General features: G+C 46.9%; 1 protein-coding gene across 5 annotated transcripts in view; it reads left to right on the forward strand.

The window, feature by feature from the left end:
* CRYL1 (crystallin lambda 1) overlaps positions 1–19,869 on the forward strand; it is a 140,894-nt gene that overhangs the window by 110,819 nt on the left and 10,206 nt on the right. For 2 of the 5 annotated variants that reach the window (XR_012091704.1, XR_012091708.1), the window contains exons 8-9: positions 12,091–12,244; positions 14,746–19,130. The gene's annotated coding sequence lies outside the window, so the exon portion shown is untranslated. The remainder of the gene's footprint in view (positions 1–12,090; positions 12,245–14,745; positions 19,131–19,869) is intronic. The other 3 variants (XR_012091706.1, XR_012091705.1, XR_012091707.1) reach the window with 3 other exon arrangements.

The raw sequence follows: 19,869 nt of genomic DNA on the forward strand, positions 1-19,869 counted from the left end.
TTATCGGATTTGTAAGAGTTCTGATATATTTTGGATAGAAGTCCTTGGAAGATTATGTGTCCTGCAATTATTTTCTCTCAGTCTGTGATTTATCTCATCATTTTCTGAATGGTTCCTGGAAGAGTCCTTCTCCCTCTCTTTCATACTGTCTTCGAATCTCTGCAAAATGCATTGCATGAAACAGGTCCATGGAGGCAGGAAAGTGAGTTGCTCCTGCTGCTCCAGTAGCAGAGCCCAATCAAGGCCAGGAAGTTGAGGACAAATTTTACCTTAGTTTTAAAGAGCTCACTTTGTTTCCCGGTTTTTATTTGTTTGCTTGCTTTTAAAACTGCAGCATTCCATAATGGGGAAATTGACCTCACCTCCCCAAATACCAATCTGTGTGTAAGGGTTTGAGCAGCACCTGCCAGCCCATTTGTCCTGGATATTACCGATGGAGTCCCTTTAATCCTGGTCTCTAACACCACAATGGCCCAGCGCTCGCTCTGTGTGGCCGCACAGCTGGAGGTGAGGGAGCAACTGTGGGGAGGGGGGAGGGGGGACCTTCAAAAGGCTCTTTGCTCTGTGAGCTAAGCCCGGGGTTCCCAGTCTTTGCTATGCACTTACAAATCCCTGGGGAGCTTTAAAAAAAAAATCCGGCGCCAGGTGCGGTGCTTCACGTCTGTAATCCCAGCCCTTTGGGAGGCTGAGGCGGGCGGATCACGAGGTCACCTGGCTAACATGGTGAAACCCCGTCTCTACTAAAAATACAAAAAGTTAGCCAGGTGTGGTGGCGGCGCCTGTGGTCCCAGCTACTCTGGAGGCTGAGGCAGGAGAATCGTTTGAACCCGGAGGCAGAGGTTGCAGTGAGCTGAGATCACGCCGCTGCACTCCAGCCTGGGCGACAGAGCTGCCTAATTGTTCTAAACAAACAAACAACAAAAACAGAGGAAGAACTAAACAACCCGCGTCACACTGAGGATGGGGCGGTGGCCAGGCGGCAGTATTTTCTAAGAGCCCTGGAGGTGAATCTTTATGCAGAAAAGGTCGAGGATCAGTGGGGCCTTAGCCTGTGGCAGAACTTTACTGAGGCTGCCGGTGTGAAATTAGAAGTGTGATCGACTGGACCCGGATCCCGGTCCCTTACTGGGAACTGGCATATTGCAGAGGTCAGATGGTGTGCAGAGGGCCCTGGCATCCGTCTGAATGGACAAGCAGGCCTGGGTGCACTTTGGTCAGTGGAAAGAGGAGTTTGAGTGCTCAGTGTGGTGAGGGGAGACCACTGTGAAGACGACCACTCTGTGGGGTGGAGGGCGCTGAACGTCATCACCACGGGGGCCTGTCCTGGGGTGGCCCACCCGAGTCATTCAGGTTCCTTCTCCGTGCTTTGGGATGGCCCTGCTGTTACTAGGAAAACATTGAGCTGCTCACATAGTATGATTCCAACCTCTGCCTCTCAGGGGTAATTAAGAGCATAAGTGGAAAGCAAGCCAATGATTTATTTTCAAGGAATGTGCCAGGAACCAAGGATTCCAAAATTAATAATTAATCATTGCTGCCCTGAAGATTCTCTGAGATTGGTAGGGGAGAAAGAACATGTAAATAAAAAGTAGTACAATGTGATAATGCCATTGGGGAAATTAGTATGTTCCATGCTCAAGCCCTGGCAAAAATAAGTGCTAGTTTCCTAACGGCCTCCTGAGATGAACCGGGTCCGTGCTGCATAATTTACTTCACGCTCAGCACCCTGTGGGTATTCCACAGTCCAGGGTGCTGCAGTTCAAAGGTTATATGACTTGCTAAAATCTTTGGGTTAAGAAGAGGCCAAGGTGGGCTTTGGATGAGCTCCATCTGCCTCCTGAACACAAGGGTTCATCTGGTGCTCTCTCGCTTCCTCCAGCAATGGCCCTGAGCTGAGAGGGAGCATGTGAGTTCGTGGAAGTTTCAAGAAGGGAGGTGAGCCTTAGATGAATAAGAGTCCTGGGAGGAGGATAAGGGTAGGGATCACGTTTGTGTGGTTTACTGCTGAATCCCAGTGTCTGGCGCATAGTAGGCACTTGCTGGGCAGTTGGATGAGGAAATGGGAGGGAGGGGATCTGAAGGAATCCACAGGAGCCGAACACGGCCAGGAGGTGCCTGAGAACCACACGCAGCTCTGTGCAGGTTGGGGTTTGCATTCAAGGGATACTGGGCTCAGATGCAGCTGGAGCAGCAGGTAAAGGCCACATCATTCCTGGCTTGTGTGGGCCCCCGAGTGTGCCCATGTTACCGAGCAATCAGTGGGTTCACTGCCCAATGTGCACAGAGGCCAATACCATGGCACCAGCTTTTGAAAAAAGAAAACCTTTTTGCTGGTAGTCTGGCAAGGAGACAGAAAAAAACCACTCACATCTGCCTCCCCAGGCTGGGGGCTGGGCCGGATTTTACAAGCATAGGGTAATGGGGGTGGTCTGTTTGGATCTTGCAATGAGGTGCTGCTGGGAGGTGTGATCTGATTGGATCCTGCTGTGGAGTGATGCCAAAGCTCCATCTGATTGGATCCTGGATCCTGGATCCTGCCGTGTGTGCTCTGCTTCTTAATGCAACCCCTGCTCCTCAGTCCGAGCCCTTAGATTCTGCCCACGGTTGCACGCTTGGTTCACTTTGGCATGCTCAGGTTACATGACCTTCAACTTGGGGTCCATGGCAACTGAAAAGCAACTCACAACTTCCCTTCATAAAAATTGAACCTGACTGGTCTGGTGCAATCACACCAGCTCTATCCCATTGATGACAGGACTCCACCATGGGGATTAGAGTCATAGTAACTAGCATTTTCAAGAGGGCACCCTGATGTCTGGATAAACTTCAGGGCAACAAAATAGCAGGCAGGTGAGCAGTTGAAGACACCTGGACACTGGGCCTGACCAAGGTGGGGTGGTGGGGACGGCACAGGAGGACACGGGATGGGAATTAATGAGGGCAGGGGCTTTGTCTTGCTCATTGATAAGTCCCTGGCACGTAGAGGGTGATCGCGAATGGTGCACAGCCCTGTGACTCAGAGCACCGACGAGCTTGGGCAGGGCCTCCACACACCGGAGATGTGGGATGGGTGCATAGGCATGTTCCACTCATGGAGAAAGAAGGTGGCTCAGCAGTTCCACCCCCAGGCAAACCCAAGGGAAGGGAAAACAGACAACCATATAAAGACATGCACACAAGTACTCACAGCAGCATGATTCACAGTAGCCAAAAAGTGGAGAGAGTCAATGTCCATCAGCCGGCAGGCAGATAAACTAAACGCGGTCTATCCACACAGTGCAATACTTATTCAGCCTTAGAAAGGATGTGGTGGCTCACAACTGTAATCCCAGCACTTTGGGAGACCGAAGTGGGCAGATCACTTGAGGTCAGGAGTTCGAGACCAGCCTGGCCAGCATGGTGAAACTCCATCTCTACTAAAAATATAAAAAAATTAGCCAGGCATAGTGGCACATGCCTGTAGTCCCAGCTACCTGGGAGGCTGAGGCAGGAAAATGGCTTGAACCTGGGAGGCAGAGGTTGCAGTGAGCCAAAATCACGCCATCACACTCTAGCTTGCACGACAGAGCAAGACTCTGTGGAAAAAAAAAAAAAAAAAGGATGGAAGCACGGGTGCATGCTCCAACATGATGAACCTCATAAAATCATGCTAAGTGACAGATGTCAGTCATGAAAGGACATATAGTGTATGATTCCATGGATATGAAATGTCCATGACTGCTAAATCCATGGAGACAAAATAGATGAGCAGTTGTCAGAGGCTGTGGGGAGAGAAGAATGATGTATGCAAGGTTTCTTTTTGGTGTGATAAAAATGTCCTGAAATGAGGGGTGATGGTTGCACAATTCTGTGAATACACTGACAACCCTGGGTTGTACAGTTTAAAAGTGTGAGTTTCATCGTAAGTGATGCATCTCTCAACAAAGTCATTATTTTAAAAAATGAAGGTGGAAGAGTTTGCTTGTGGTCAAAATCATATGAAGTGATTCTCTTTGATGGCAGCTAGGGGCATGTGTTCTCAACAACCTTTTCTGTGGCACTCAAGGCTTGTTCTCCAGTAGCCTTTAATAACTGGGGGCAGGCGGGTGGTCACTCTCAGCCTCCACTCTTGGCCACTCTCTTGTGGGCAGACAGTGTGCCACAGGAGTGGGACAGGACACAGGCCGGGGGACAGAGGGTCCCAGTGGCCAACTTTATTTGTGCCAGAATCCCCGCTAGAGTTGGGAAACACCAGTTGGGAAACATCCTATGAGTCCACGTCCCCTGGGCCGCTTTGTTGTAACGGGACATAAAGGCTGATGAATGACGTCAACCAAATGTGGAACCCGCAATTCTCTGAATTGTTCTCTTCCCTTCTGTGGAGAGAGATTCTGTGAGATGCTCCTTTGGCTCCGGCCAAGCACCCAGGATGCCGGTTCTCAGTCCTGGGGCTGACGGTGACTCAGGAGTGGGTGTCAGCTAGGTGTGGGAGAAGGAGGGATGTGAGTGAGGAGGGTGAGATGGGGGAGGTAGCGAGGGGTGAGGGATGCGAGGAGGAAGGGGTGCGGATTGCAGCAGCCCCCTGGCACCATCCGGCAGAGTGATTCGGGTTCACTGGCACCCTCGGGCAGAAGCAATCCTTCACGGAGGGCCACGGCTCTCCCCACTCTCCTTGGAGACTCAAGCCACAGTCTGAGCTCCCGGGTGTAACTGGGGCTCCTGGATTCGCCGTCTGCCATCTCTGCCATGTCAGGAAAGTAGTCACTGGGGATCTCTGGCCGGGTCAGCTGGGCCGCAGCCTGCTGTCACCCCAGCACTGCCTGAACCGGGCCCAGGCGGGAGCCTTGGAACTGGCCCCGGGAGCGCATTCCCACAGGGAAAAGGACATTCTGTCCTGGGTTTGGCTGGGCAGTGTGCGTCGTCCGTTTGAGTCTCGGCAGGGAGGGAGAACACAAGAATCATCGAGGTATCCACAGAGAGCACAGACGATGAAGCACACACTGAGCTCCATTGTCCGCGCAGAAAAATTCTCACGGGCTCCCTGAGTTAACTTCTTCTTCTTCATGCAGCCTTTTCTGTTGAAAACACTAAACATACACTTGGGTCTCAAAATAACTGTGAGAATGGACAGTTTTAGTCACATCTTTTTTCCCTTGCTGATCTTTAGTGTCACTATGACCTCAGAACCGAATCTGAGCGTTTTCACCACCTAGAGGCATAGAAACTCTCTGTGCATTAGAGTTTTCATGATAAACAGGAGTCGGAGGAGACGGGACGGTAGGGCCCCCTGCAGATATCCTCTTGGAGATGACCAGAGGCAGAACCCAGTACCATGCACGGTGGGGTCAGTCCTTCAGGAGCATGTCTGCCAAGGCCTCTCAGGGGCCTTCTAGAGGACCACTGTCCTCCCAGCCACACCCACTGAGGCTGGGATCTTCTTCCTCCCTCCCTGCAGCCAAGTATCTAGAGAGGGTGTGTTTACCCCCTAAATTTGAGCCTTAGACCACAGCTAGTTATACAATTCTTTGAGCATACGTTCTGTAAGAAAGACTTGGCCCAGGTTGTAGGTCAACATAAACTTTATTATTTTATTTTATTTTTTTGAGGCAGGGTCTGGCTCTATTTCTCAGGCTGGAGTGCAGTAGTGCAATCACAACTCCTGGGCTCAAGGGTTCCTCCAGCCTCAGCCTCCTGAGTAGCTGAGACTACAGGGATGCACCACCATACCTGGCTAATTAAAAAAAAAAAAAAGTTTTGTAGACACTATGTTGCCCAGGCTAGTCTCAAACTCCTGACCTCAAGTGATCCTCACACCTCAGCCTCCCAAAGTGCTGGAATTATAGTCACAAGCCATCGTACCTGGCCCCGATGTGAACTTTAATAAAACTCCAGCACCACGGAACACCCCCCTTCTCGGGTACTAATGAGGGAATCGCAGCCCGAGCTTGACTATGATGGATGTGAGGACCGGAAGCATTTCAGGGAAGGCACACAGCGCAGGCCGGAGCAGCTCTGGAATGTAACCCAGCTGACAGCCAAGGGCTCCTGGAAATGACTTCCAGGTGCTGTTTATACTGATGCAGTAGTGATAGCAATGTGATAAGAAGTGGGTTATATGAAGTTCAAAGACTAATCCAAATTCATACTTCGAGACTAATAATATTTATCAAAACAAGAAAATGAATAATGAAGCTAGTTTTGATCCTTTGAGAGCATCTGCTAAAGTTAAACGTACTGTTTGGAGGCAGGGAAGGAGCGGTGGCTAGGCCGCAGGGCACAGGGGATTATCAGGGCAGCGAAACCATTCTGTGTGAGGTTGTTACGGTGAACGCAAGACATAAGCCTTTGTCAAAGCTCCTAGTGCGTACAACATTAAGAGTGGCCCGCCTGCAAACCGTGGCTGTTGGCTGTTGGTTGATAATGAGGCATCCATATTGGTTCATCAACTTTAGCAGAGGCACCAAACTAATTAATGTGAGGTGTTAATCACAGGGGAAACGGGAAGGCTGGGGCACAAGGGAGCTCTCTGTACTTTCTGCTCAAATTGTTCTATCATCTGTCTGTCTGTCTGTCTGTCTCTCTCTCTCTGTCTCTCTATTAATTTTAAAAAAGCACTTTGGCTATTTGCTACATCTGTAGCAATCTGATTTTTTAAGACTGGTTGTCTATGTAGAGTGGAATTTTTCACAAGCAGTGGTGCTGGGAAAAGAGAACTGACGCCCACCATTTGGGCAATCTTGGAGCCTCGGTGTTTTATGAGAGTTTTGCTCTGGAGGCGATGGTGGGTACTCGTACATGACATGAGAATCGGGCTGTGGTTCCCATACATTTACAAATGCCAGCCAATTCCCCTCAGGTGTTTGTCTGAGTGTGCTTGGCAGACCTCCTGTGTTAGATGAGATATGAGTGAAAAAGCACGAATCTTGGGCCCTACCTGAAACTTACGAAAGTGAAGCTAGAGCCCAGAAGTCTGCATGTTTAATCAACACCACAGGCAGCTGGCATGCACGCTGATGTCTGAGAACCACTGGAGTATTATCCCCAGCACATAGCCCCAGCGTTTGCATTTGGTAGGTGCTCAATACAGAAATGAATTTATGGAAGAGGCATGGAACCCCAGGCCATTGCATAGGATTCTTAGAAGAGGTTGGGCAACACGAGATTTTCTCATGATCTAAAATTACCTATAGTTTAAGCAAGCGTGTGAGTAGAAAGGTCATGTGTGCTTTATTAACAACCCATGGGAAAACACACAAAATGATCTAGAACCTTATAATCTGGCTAAATTCATTACAGGAATCAGGGAAAAATAGTGCTGGATCACTTTCCCGGCAGTCACTTTTTTTTTTTTTTGAAGTAGAAAGATGTTTATTCAATAACAAAGACCAGTACATAATGTATCTGTCACATAGTATTTCATATATTTCCAATTTTTTTTTTTTTAATTTATTTATTATTATTAAACTTCAAGTTGTAGGGTACATGTGCACAACGTGCAGGTTTGCTACATATGTATACTTGTGCCATGTTGGTGTGCTGCACCCATCAATTCGTCATTTACATAAGGTATAACTCCCAATGCAATCCCTCCCCCCTCCCCCCGCCATGATAGGCCCCGGTGTGTGATGTTCCCCTTCCCGAGTCCAAGTGATCTCATTGTTCAGTTCCCGCCTATGAGTGAGAACATGCGGTGTTTGGTTTTCTGTTCTTGTGATAGTTTGCTGAGAATGATAGTTTCCAGCTGCATCCATGTCCCTGCAAAGGACACAAACTCATCCTTTTTTATGGCTGCATAGTATTCCATGGTGTATATGTGCCACATTTTCTTAATCCAATCTGTCACTGATGGACATTTGGGTTGATTCCAAGTCAACCCGGCAGTCACTTTTTAAGGAGAATACAGTTCAATGGCTTAGCTCTCTTCAGAGTGAGATGAGGTTTTGGTTGCAAATCTGGTTTTCTCCAAAGCTCCAAAACCAAGGTAGATTTAGGGACGCTGGAATAATATGCCGGCTGTAAGGTTTCTAAAGATTCTGGGAGCAATCACTGCGATGAAATTTTCATAGAAGAATAACATGAGCTCTACAACAAAGAGCTCAAAGAAGAGTCTAATAACAAGGGAGTGTTGACCACAATTCAGTATTTACAACTTAGTTCAGCTGTGCTGGCTTGCCTATTTACTCAACAACTGTTTACTGAGAACCGACTTTGTTTTAGGCATTAAAGCTAAACCTGGGGATAACAAGACAGACAAGGTGTCTGTTCTCATGGAGCTTAGAGGAGGGAGACAGGAAACAAACCACAAAATGAGTTTGATACCTTTGGATGGTAATACGTACTGTGAAGAAAACGAAACATGAATCATGTGGAAAGATGGTCAGGGCAGGCCTCATTGGGAAGGTGACATTTGATGTGAGACCTGAATGACACAAAAAGCCATCTCGCTGAAGATCTGGGGTGAAGGCGTCACAAGTGCAAAGGCCCTGGGGCATATTCTAGAACTAGAAAAGTTGATATGATGAGAACACAGAGAGGCAGGAAGAGAAGGAGTTTGGTGAAGTGAGGAGTTGGGATTGTGTTTCAAGGGTAACGTAAGCCGTTAGAGGTTGTAAGCAGGGGAGTAACACACTTAGATTTAATTTTTTCAGGAACATTCTGCTAATTCTTCAGTTGTGGGGTGAGTTCACAAGTGTTATTTTATTATGCTTTGCAAACTATAAAATATAATGTATGTAATGTTAATAATATAGAATATTTTATAATTTAAAAGATCCTCTGTCTTCTGTGTAGGGAATAGTTTATAGAGGTATAAGAGAGATGATATCTGCAGGAGAAGTCAGGTAGAGAAACTACGGAGGGCTTGGACTCGGATGGTAGCAATGGGGATGGAGAGAAACAGACAGGTTCACAAGGTGTTTTGTAGATAAAATCATAGGACTTGCTGATGAGCTAGACGTGGAGAAATAATGAAAAAATGAGAAGAATCAAAGATGACTCATTTTTGGCTTCAGCAACTTAGTGGATGGTGAAAGTATTTACTAAGATGAGGAAGACTGAGGTGGAAAGAAATTAGGGATCATGTTTGGTGGAAAAAATAAGAGTTCTTATTTTGACCATGTTAAGTTTGAGATCCCTATCATTCTTTCAGATGATATTTAAACTGAATGTGCAATACCAGGTTGACAATTATTTTCTCCCAGCTCATTGAAGCTATTTTTCTACAGTCTTCTGGCTTCTCTTGTTGCTTTTTAAGAAGCCAGTATAATTGTAATTTCTTTGTAGATTGTGCACATTTTTTCTGTGGCTGCCTTTTTTTTTTTTTTTTTTTTTTTTTTTTTTGGTCTGAGATGGAGTTTTGCTCTTGTTGCCCAGGTTGGAGAGCAGGGGTGCGATCTTGGCTCACTGCTGCCTCCACCTTCCGGTTTCAAGCGATTCCCCTGCCTCAGCCTCCCGAGTAGCTGGGATTACAGGTGCCCGCCACCAAGCCTGGCTAATTTTTGTATTTTTAATAGAGATGGGGTTTCATCATGTTGGCCCGGCTGGTCTCCAACTCTTGACCTCATGATCCACCCACCTCAGCCTCCCAAAGTACTGGGATTACGGGGGTGAGCCACTGCGCCCAGCCCTATGGCTGCTTTTATGACTTTTATGATCATGTGTGTCTCTTTGGTGGTCTGCAGTTTCACTGTGATGCATCCAGTGTGGATTTATTTATTTTTATCCTACTTCAGACCTGTGACCTTGGAATCAGATTTTACATCTTTCATCACTTTTAGAAAATTCTCCTTAACTTGCTCTTCAGATATTCTTCTTTTCTGTTTTCTCCCTCTCAACATATGTGGGACCTTTTTATTCTACCCTCCATATTTCTTAACCCCTCTTTCCTATTTTTCGTCTTTTTATCTCTCAGTGCTAATTTTGAAGTAATTTCCTTTTATTTATCTTCCAGTTCAAAATTGGCTCTTCAACTGTACTTAATCCATTGTTTAAATTCATTAAAGAGTTTTTCATCTTAATGATTATGTTTTTAATTTCTGGAAGTTCTAGCTGAGTATTTTTCAAATCTATTCTTTTTATTAGAGGTAGAGATTTAGCCATTTGTTTCCGTTTCATTTCCTTTCATTATACTCTTAATCATTTAAAATACATTTATTTTGAAGTCTTCTAGACTCTCAGGCCAAGAAAGCTTTGTCATCTTCCTTTGTGTATTTCTCTAGCCCCCGTTTTCACAAAGGATGCCATTCTTTGAACATTATCAGGTTTGCCCACAAAACGTTCACCATTCTATCTTATTTGGGCCACTACCTTCTAGCCTGTCCTCACACAGATATGAAAACTGAAGGCCCCGATTACCAGAAACCAGGTCAGCAGTGAGAGTGTAAACTGTGAAGCCTTAGGGAAGGCCCAGGACCAACCTGGGTACTCCTGCATTTAGAGGCCAGGCTGGGGGAAGAGAGGGGGCAAAGAAGCCAGGAAGCAACGGTAAGTAGGGAGAAAAGAAAACCAAGAGAATATGGTGTCGCAGAAACAGAGAGAAAGGAGTGGATCAAGAAAGAGACAGTGGTTCACTGTGCCAACGGCTAACTGTGCCAAGATGTCAAATAAAATGAGGACGGAGAAGTGATGACGGCACGTGGCAGGAACAGGAGAGGAAGAAGTGGAGGCAGTGATTACAAGCAGTTCTTTTGGGCCTATCTCTCAAGGTGAGGGGAGAGAAATATAGTAAGGGAGATAAGAGATTGGGATCAATGGGGAGTTTAAAGACATAGCAGGTGCCATGTACTAGAGCACTTTATACATTATTCCCAATCGTCCAAGCACACAGAGTCCTACAGTGCAGGAGACGGAGGCTGGTGGGCTTCCTGCAGGTGCGGGTCCTTAAGGAGGTGGTGGAAGGGGCTCTCTGACAGAAGCCAGGATATGCCCACCGTACAGGAGGATGGAGGGCAGAGGAAACGCATCACGGTGGACAGACGGGAGGTGGGGAAACAGAGATTCCAGTCAACAGATGTGGGTTCAGGTCAACAGCAGAGAGCAAGGATGGGCGGCGGTCTCAGAGTGTGGGGAAAGAGCAGGGCTGGCATAGGAACATGTCACGTGGGCAGCGACAGCAAGAACTTCAAGTTCTCTGTGCTTCCTTCACGTTGCCAGGTGTTGGAGAAGCATTGCTGTGTGTGGTCCAGTGGCTTTTCTGAGGAATCCTGACTGTGGGCACTCGAGGGCCTGTTACCATCCAGAAAGTCTCCTGCCTGTGACACCAGAACCAAGGCTGGTGCCTGTGCTGGGGACGAGGCCGTGGCTGTTCTCTCTTGCCCGCTCGGCCCTCTGAGGAAACAGTTACTGTGGTTTCAAGTCCTGGGATCCCACACCCTTAACCATGACTACCACCCACTTCTGACCAAGTCGGTGAATCTAAGATGTAATGGGAAGAAATTTACTTTCCCACAAACTAAACATAAAAGCATTCATTTAAAAAGGCATCCCTTGATTACATTAAATGGGATTACATTAATTGTTTTAAATGGGTCTGTATATACAGTAAAACCTATGTGGGTTTTTTGAAGAAATGCTTCACTGAGATATGATTCACGTACCGTACAATTCACCTTCTCAAAGTCTGCAGTGTAGTTCTTAGGATATTTGCGGAATTGTGCAACCGCAACCACAACCGATTTTAAAGCATTTTTCTCACTTCACAAAGAAAGTTCCTAACTGAGCAGCCACTTCCCATTCTCCCCGCAGCCCCCACCGACCTACTTTCTGTCTCAATGGCTGTGCCTATTCTGCACATTTCACAGAAATGGAATCACACATTATTTGTCCTCCTGTGACTGGCTTCTTTTCACTTACCATCATGTTTCCAAGCCTCACCCAAACCGTATCGAGCATGACTATTTCGTCCCTTTCTATGGCTAAATAACACTCCATTGTACAAGGATGCCATGCTGTGTGTGTTTATTCATCAGGTGAGGGGCATTTGTGTTGCTTCTACTTTTAGCTAACAGAGGTTTTAGAAATACTGTAAAATAGAGTTCTTCGCCCCACTGCTCCAGCAGTAAAAGCAGCCCAGACTGGCTGGTTAAAACCTGTGCTGTTGACTTGTGCTGACAGGAGCCTGCTCCTCCCCGAGGCCCAGCCCCAGCAACACCTGCTGAGCAACGAGATTCCATGAACACTACACGCGGACCTGAGTTGGAACCTGGCCTCTCTTGACACGGTGATCAATTTGACGTTAAAATTTGGCCCAAGAAACTGACAATCAAAGGTGATAAGCCACAGTCTAGCTTCGGTTAGATCCGTTTTTTTTTTTTTTTTTTTTTTTTTAAAGTCATGACTCGGTGTTGCCTCGTTGCGCAACAATTTTCTAAATCGCTAAATTGACCTTCATTGTATGATCAGATAGTGACATGAAAAACATTGATCTTAGTCACAGGTTACAGCTGCATCTTGGAACCATCCTAACACCAGCTGCAGGAAGCAAAACTTATTATGTGACAGGAGTGTAGGCCAATCTTCCCCCAGAGGCACGATGCATCATGGGTGGAGCCCAGACCCCTGGTGTTCTAGGCCTTCCCCGTGGACCCTGAGGGCATTCACGCTCCCATTTCTCCTGACTGCCTCCTGCTATTCAGGGACCAGGCAGAGACGACAGATGGAAAGCAGACAGTGCCTGGAGATCAGCAGCCCTAGGCCCTGACTTTCCCAAACCCTCAGCGTTGTAAAGGTAAGGCCACCACCAGGGTCAAGCCTCCTTCCGTCAGGAAAAGAAAAACAGAAGGAATTGTGTTCTCTGGAGGGCAGGGCTCTGAGTACAGAGTCTCATGTTTTCAAAGTCGGAAAGTGTCCACAGTTAATATTTGGATGGGCCCACAGTGCCCGTCTTGCTCGCTGGAGCCCAGGCCTGTCCCATCACAGACAAAGGGCTCTTGCTGTGCACCTGTGGAGAGGGGAGCTTGGCTGGGAGAAGGCACGGTCAGCGTCTTTGTGTCTTTTTGTTTGAAGTAGAGTTTTGCAAAGGGAGTGGTTCTGGAAGAAAAGCAGAGCGTGGAGTGTCAGAGGCTGGTGTGTTGTGAAATGCGTAAGCCCTGGAGACCCTCTGTAACTGGCCTTCACGTACGCCTGCCGCCAACGACAACACGGAACCTCGGAAGCTGGGTGTTTGCCAGCTCACGAGATGGGGAGACATGAAGCTTCCACCAGCACAGGAGGTGGAGGGGAAACAGAAAGAAAGAACTGAGTCTAGCAGCCTCCTTGCACATTTCTTCCAACGCCTCCAGCCCAGCACAACAAACAACCTCGGGGCATCAGGCCTGTGCCGCGTCCTGGCATACCCAACTCTGCCCTGCTCCAAGAGCCCACAGAGGGCCTCGGGGTCACACTCAAGGAGCGTGCTTGGAATCCAAAGTGCATGCTATGCTGTGGTGGGGATATGGACAAGGACAGAAAGAGCACCCAGCAAGGGAGGATGAACAGGGTGAGAGGTGTGAGGGAACTGCCCAAGCACTGACACCTGGGTAGATTTTTAAGTGGCAAGAAACCACATAGACCACATGGTGGCCAGGGAGAGGGTTGGGAGATGAGGGGCTCACGGTAGAGGGCTCTCCAAGAGAGGAAATGGCACGGGCAACGGCTGAAGCATGCAACGGTGTGGTGTGTGTGTAAACATGAATGTGTGTGAGCAAGTGTGTGAACATGTGTGAGCATTTGTGTGTGAGAGCATGGGTGTGAACACATGAATGTGTGAGCATGTGTGACCACAAGTGTGTGAGTGTGAGAGCCTGTACGAATGTGGACATGAGTGTGTAAACATGTGTGACATGAGTGTGTGAGCATGAGTGTGCACATGTATGACCATGAGTGTATGTGCATGTGTATGAGCACGAATGTGTGTGCATGTGTGTAGCATGTGTGTGAGCATGAACATGTGAGTGTGTGAGCATGGATGCATGAGTATGAGTGCCTGAGCATGAATATGAGTAGGTGAGCATGTGTGAGCATGACTGACCATGTGTGAGCATGACTGTGTGTGCAAATGTGTGCAAGCATGAGTGTGTGTGCATGTGAGCATTGAGTATGTGAGCATGTGTGTGAGCACATGTGTGCACATTAGTGAGCATGTGAGTGTGTAAGCATGAATGTGTGTGCATGTGTGAACATCAGTGTGTGAGCATGTGTGTGAGCATGAGTGACTGTGTGTGCATGAATGAGCATGAGTGTGTATATAAGTGTGAGCTTGAGTGCATGAGAATGTGTGCATGTGCGAGCATGAGTGTGCGAACATGAGTGTGTGCACGTGTGAGCATGAGTGTGAGCATGTGAATGTGTGTGCATGTGTGAGCTGAGTATATCATTGAGTGTGTGTATGAGCATGCGTGTGTTTAGTGATATATTTGTGATTATACAAGTGATTTGGTGATCTTTGAAGTCCAATAGACAGTTTAACACTTCCCCTATCAGCACATTGCACTTTATTAAAATTAGTTTGTACTGTCAGTCTTCCCACTAGATTATAAAAAGTCATGTCTACCTTGGTCAACCTTAAGAAGACTTGAACGGTGGACATATTCCGCCTTCCTAGGTGAAAAAGTTTGATTTTGCAAAGAGAAACTTTCCCAGTTAACCTATACATTTTTAATGTGGTTCCAATAAAAAGTCCAATGGGATGATTTTGTAATGTGATCCTAGATTTAAATTGTAACTGCACTAGTAAATATAAGAATATTCAAGCCGATATTTTAATGAAGAATACTATTTTATGACGTACAGCTGCCGTAATGAAACACAGGACGCACGACAGATCACAATATGAAATTCAGAAACAAATTTAGGTACGTATCATAATTTAGTTATTATAACGACATTTAAACACCAAATACATGGTGGCAAAATAGTTCACTAATCATTTGGAACACAGCCCGGGCGGACGCCTCTGCTGCGTCCCCACCGTCAGGCGACAGAACACGCAGGGAGTCACCGGGGCTGCCCCACTAGTTCTCCCACTGATCCTGAAGCTGGCTGAGAGCAGAGACCAGCTAGTGTTCAACTCCCTGTCCCCATCGTTCCATATGCCCTTCCACAGAGGATGCGCTAAATTCTCGCCGAAGGAATAAATGACATTTTAACCTCTTCATGGCATCGTTTGGGCCCGGGAGGCACACAGCTCTTAGCTGCCCTTTATGGCAGGTCACAAGTAATGCACGTCTGAGCTGAGAAGTCGACGTCCCACTTCTCCTTCGTTTTCTTGGCCATCCCTGAAGCCCTGCTAGGTCTATGCTAGAATCCTAATGAAACTTTTGCTTTTGCTCACCCAATAAGCACAAATAATAATAATGTAAATATTTACAACCTATAAAGTGTCCACATTTTCCTGGACCTTATGGATATATTATAGAAGCATATGTATAATATAGTCTTAGTGGAGATTTTGAATAGAAGAGGTAGAGAAAATAAGAATTTGCCTAGTAATTTACATCGTTATTTTTTTCTTATGTGACCAGTGAGCAAACTAAGCCTGATTGATAAAGATGAGATGAGGTGACAGATCTCATGGTTGTAAATGAAAACACTGTGATTCAAACTCAAGTGATTGAAGTAAGTTTCTTTTTCAGCTGAAGCACTGCTGCTAGAAAAAATCAGCCATTACTGATCCACGTCTTAGTCTGTTTGGGCTGCTATAACGAGAATGCCTTAGACTGGGTAATTTCTAAGGAAGAGAAATTTATTTCCCACAGTTCTGGAGGCTGGGAAGTCTAACATCAAGGTGCTCGCAGGTTGGTGTTTAGTGAGGGCTGCTCTCTCCTTCCAGTACGGCACCTACTTTCTCACTGTGTCCTCGCATGGCAGAAGAAATGGAAGAGTAAACTCACTTCCTCAAGCCCTTTTGAAAGGGAGTTAAACTCATCTGTGGGGCAGAGCCCTATGACCTAATTACCTTCCAGAAGCTTCACCTCTTCATACCATAACTTTTGGGTTTACGAAATTTGAATTTGAAATACGAATTTTGGAGGGATACCAACTTCCAGGCTGTAATGACCCATGTCAACAAAGGAGTGACAGTGTATTTGAAATAATGTAATTATTACTTTCGGCAGCCATTAGCCCCAATACTTACTACAAATGCGATTAGAAGTTTGAAACCTCTGGCATTTGGTCTTGCTTTATGTAAGTTTTCTACATGACAATATTTGAGAAAAATAAGATACCTTCTGTCTCTCATAAAACACATTTTATATGAGTTTAAGAAATCAACCACACATAGCTGAGAAAAGACTAACATTACTAAAATGTTTAAATGATTTGTTTTTTTGTAATTACGTAAGTAATATATCTTCAGTTTAGAAAATATTAAAAAGATAAAGATAAGAAAAGATAACAATAAGTCTCACATAATCCTGCCACCAGTGATAATTGCAGGCAACATTCTGGTACATGTGGAACGAATATATGTTGAATGAAAAAATGAGTTTTCTTCCGGTCTTTGTTCTAAGTGTGTATGTGTATGCTGTTTACACACTGAACTCATATCATGTTAAGTTCTCAGGCTTTTCTTTTTCTGTGTAACATCTCTCAAGCATAGCAATGTGAATTGCAGCCTACAGCTTAGGAAAGTGAGAAATATAACTTTCCTTTTCTTATCACACTTATTTCTATTTTAGCCCTCATCTGACAGGGCAGCAGCAGACTCATCTCATGAGTGAAAACATTCTCTTCCTGAAATTTGTCTATTGCTGAGGGTAGTCGAGGCAGCAAGGCCACTGAGGCCCTAGAGCTCCCTCCTCCGGGGTCCAGCATCTGTCTGGTGTCACTGTGGGTCCCCTTCTCCCTGGAGTTGCAGGCAAAGACCAGGGCACTGGGGTGCTTGGTCCTTTCAGACTTCTCAGGATTCAGGGCAGAGGGCCCTGCTGACGGGACCCGCTGATGTACCCTAGAAAACAATGCTACCGCAGTGAGCTTTCTGTGAAATCTGTCAGAAGTTCCATTATTTCCTGTGGTAGATTCAGAAAATGGAATTACCAAGTCAAAGGGTTAAGGCTCTTGATACACATATCAAGTTGCTCTCCGGAGAACGCCAACCTAAAGCTGTGACTGCAGCTGCCTACAGAAGCCTAGCAGGCATGATCATTCATGGCGGCCTTTCTTCAGCTCCTCCAAGACATTCCACGAAGACGTGATTTTTGTCTGTTCACCTACAGAGTTCCATTTCCTTCAGTGAGAAGGTCAACTGTTATTGAGAACTCATTAAATGCAAAGCATGTATCATTGGAAAAACTCCAAGCCTCAGTTTTTCATCTTCAAAAGAGGTATTAGGTTGATGCACTTACTTACTTGAGGCTTTTGCCATTACTTTTGATGGCAAAAACTGCAATTACTTTTGCACCAGAATTACTTTTGTGACTGCCCCGCCTGCCCACATCACGCTCACAGGAGCGTTCAGGACAGGGCATGTTCTAACTGATGAGATGAACCTGCTGTTGCCCTGTCGGATGAGGGCTAAAGTAAAACAGATCCGGACTCCCCTGCAAAAATGAGGGCAGAGGCCACTGGCAGGGACACAGACAACCGCTGATTCTCTCTACAAAACTTGGTCACTGGGAAAGTTGGGGGCTATGGAAACCCCACAGAATATTTATGCAGAGCATTCTTGAAGTCCACCTAATCTGAGCCTTCCTGTTACAGAAGAGGAAACAGCAGAGCGACAAGGTGACCACGAGTTGGGGTGCAGCCTGGCCTGGACCACTCTCCTCATCGAGGCTTGGATTCTTCCCTCACAGCGGCTTGACCTCAGCCTCCAGAAGCGCTGTGCTCCCTATTGCCAGTCCTCAGACATGGGCCCTGGGTTGCCATATTCACCCCCTCATCCCAGGGGCCACACTGCTCAGGCCACCTAGACCTGCTCCTAGGACAGCTGGCCCTCATCCCTGCCCCAGGACAGACAGGAGCTCAGCAGAAAGGCCACCAGGCTCTGCAGAACTTCTCTCTGCACTGGGCTCAAGTGGCCGTACCAGGCAAGAGCAGGACCCTCTCTGTCTTCGTGACTCTCACGCCATTGAAACTTCTTTCCATTTAGAAACATTAGCTGATGGAACCCATTTGGTCCATTTTAAAGACTGCTGATTGGTGCATTTTACAAACCTCTGGCTAGCTACAGAGCACTGATTGGTGCGTTTTTGCAGAGTGCTGATTGGTGCATTTTACAAACCTCTTTCTAGCTACAGAGTGCTGACTGGTGCATTTTACAATTCTCTTGTAAGAGAAAAGTTCTCCAAGTCCCCACTTGACCCAGGAAGTCCAGCTGGCTTCCCTTCTCACAGTGGCTGGGGTTACAGGTGTGCGCCACCATGCCCAGCTAATTTTTGTATTTTTAGTAGAGATGGGGTTTCACCACGTTGTCTTGGCTGGTCCCAAGCTCCTGGCCTCATGCAGCCCACCCACCTTGGCCTCTCAGAATGCTGGGATTACAGGCGTGAGCCACTGCACCTGACCTGCATTTGCACACTTTAGAGGTGACTGTTCTGGGTGACAAATCATTCCCCAGGGACCACAGCATCAGTTTGACATGCAAAATGGGGAAATGGAGCTTAGCCCGTTTAATCGACATTTGCTCACAAGTTGCCTGTTTCACCAGGATGACTGCATGAAGGAACACGGAGTTAGGAGGTTGCTGGGTTAGATCAGCTAATGCTTCTAAATGGAAAGGAGTTTCAATGGGGTGAGAGTCATGGGGTGGCGACATGGACTAAACTAAGCCCTTCCTGGGGGCAAACTAAGCCCCTCCTGGGGGCCAGGTTAACCGGGAATGTTTGTCAGTGACAGCACATCTACGACCATGGCCAGGATGGAGGCCCCACAGGGAGAGTGGGGAGAACGGAGGCCCACAGGGAGAGTGGGGAGAACGGAGGCCCACAGGGAGAGTGGGGAGAACGGAGGCCCCACAGGGAGAGTGGGGAGAACGGAGGCCCACAGGGAGAGTGGGGAGAACGGAGGCCCCACAGGGAGAGTGGGGAGAACGGAGGCCCCACAGGGAGAGTGGGGAGAACGGAGGCCCCACAGGGAGAGTGGGGAGAACGGACGTGGCGAGGCATGAAGGCTGACCTCAGAAACGCACTGGATGAGCTGTGGCTCCTTTTGCTGGGAAAGAAAACACAAGCAAGGTAAGTAACCTAAATTATATGTCTAGCCCTACAAATGACCTAAGGCAGACAATTCTACCTGTTATGACTCAGATCCTCTCTCTACAAAATGGGAGAAATAATATTGCACTAAGTAACTTCCTAGAGATGCTAGCAGAACTTCCAGAGAGATTTATTTCTCAACCCATAAACTAATGTTGGTTACACCCAACATACAGTTCTCTAATTCCTTATTTCTTGTGTCCCAGGATCACAGGAAAAAAGCCTTCTGACATAAAACACAGAAATTGCACAGAGCTACCCAAGTTCATTCTAAAATTAAGTTTCGCCTGATTCAAGAACCCTTCTTGGTTATAGGTTCAAAAAATGAAAGGACTTAAAGATGACTCAGTCCATCAATGCAGGTGTCTAGAGTGGAACCTCCACCCACGGGGCCAGTTCTCAGGTGGACAGCATTATTCCCTCGGGGTCTCGTCCGTGGAGGCTGACCACAGCCCAGAGTCCTCCTCCACCAGCCATGCCAACTGACTGCAGCTGGCATTTGAGTGGAACCCTACTGGCTGTCCCTGACCCGGTCCAACCCTTTCATTTATAGACAAACAACCAGAAGCCCACAGAGTTTCAATGCTGAAACAGGGATTGTACAGCTAGTAGGAGGCCACTGATAGAATCTAGACCTTATGACTTCCAGCTTCATATCCATATCCCAACATAGTAAGATTCCATCTCCACAAAAGGAATTTTAAAAGAATCAGCCAGG

This window comes from Chlorocebus sabaeus, chromosome 3 (genome assembly GCF_047675955.1).
Source record: "Chlorocebus sabaeus isolate Y175 chromosome 3, mChlSab1.0.hap1, whole genome shotgun sequence".
Classification (NCBI taxonomy): domain Eukaryota; kingdom Metazoa; phylum Chordata; class Mammalia; order Primates; family Cercopithecidae; genus Chlorocebus; species Chlorocebus sabaeus.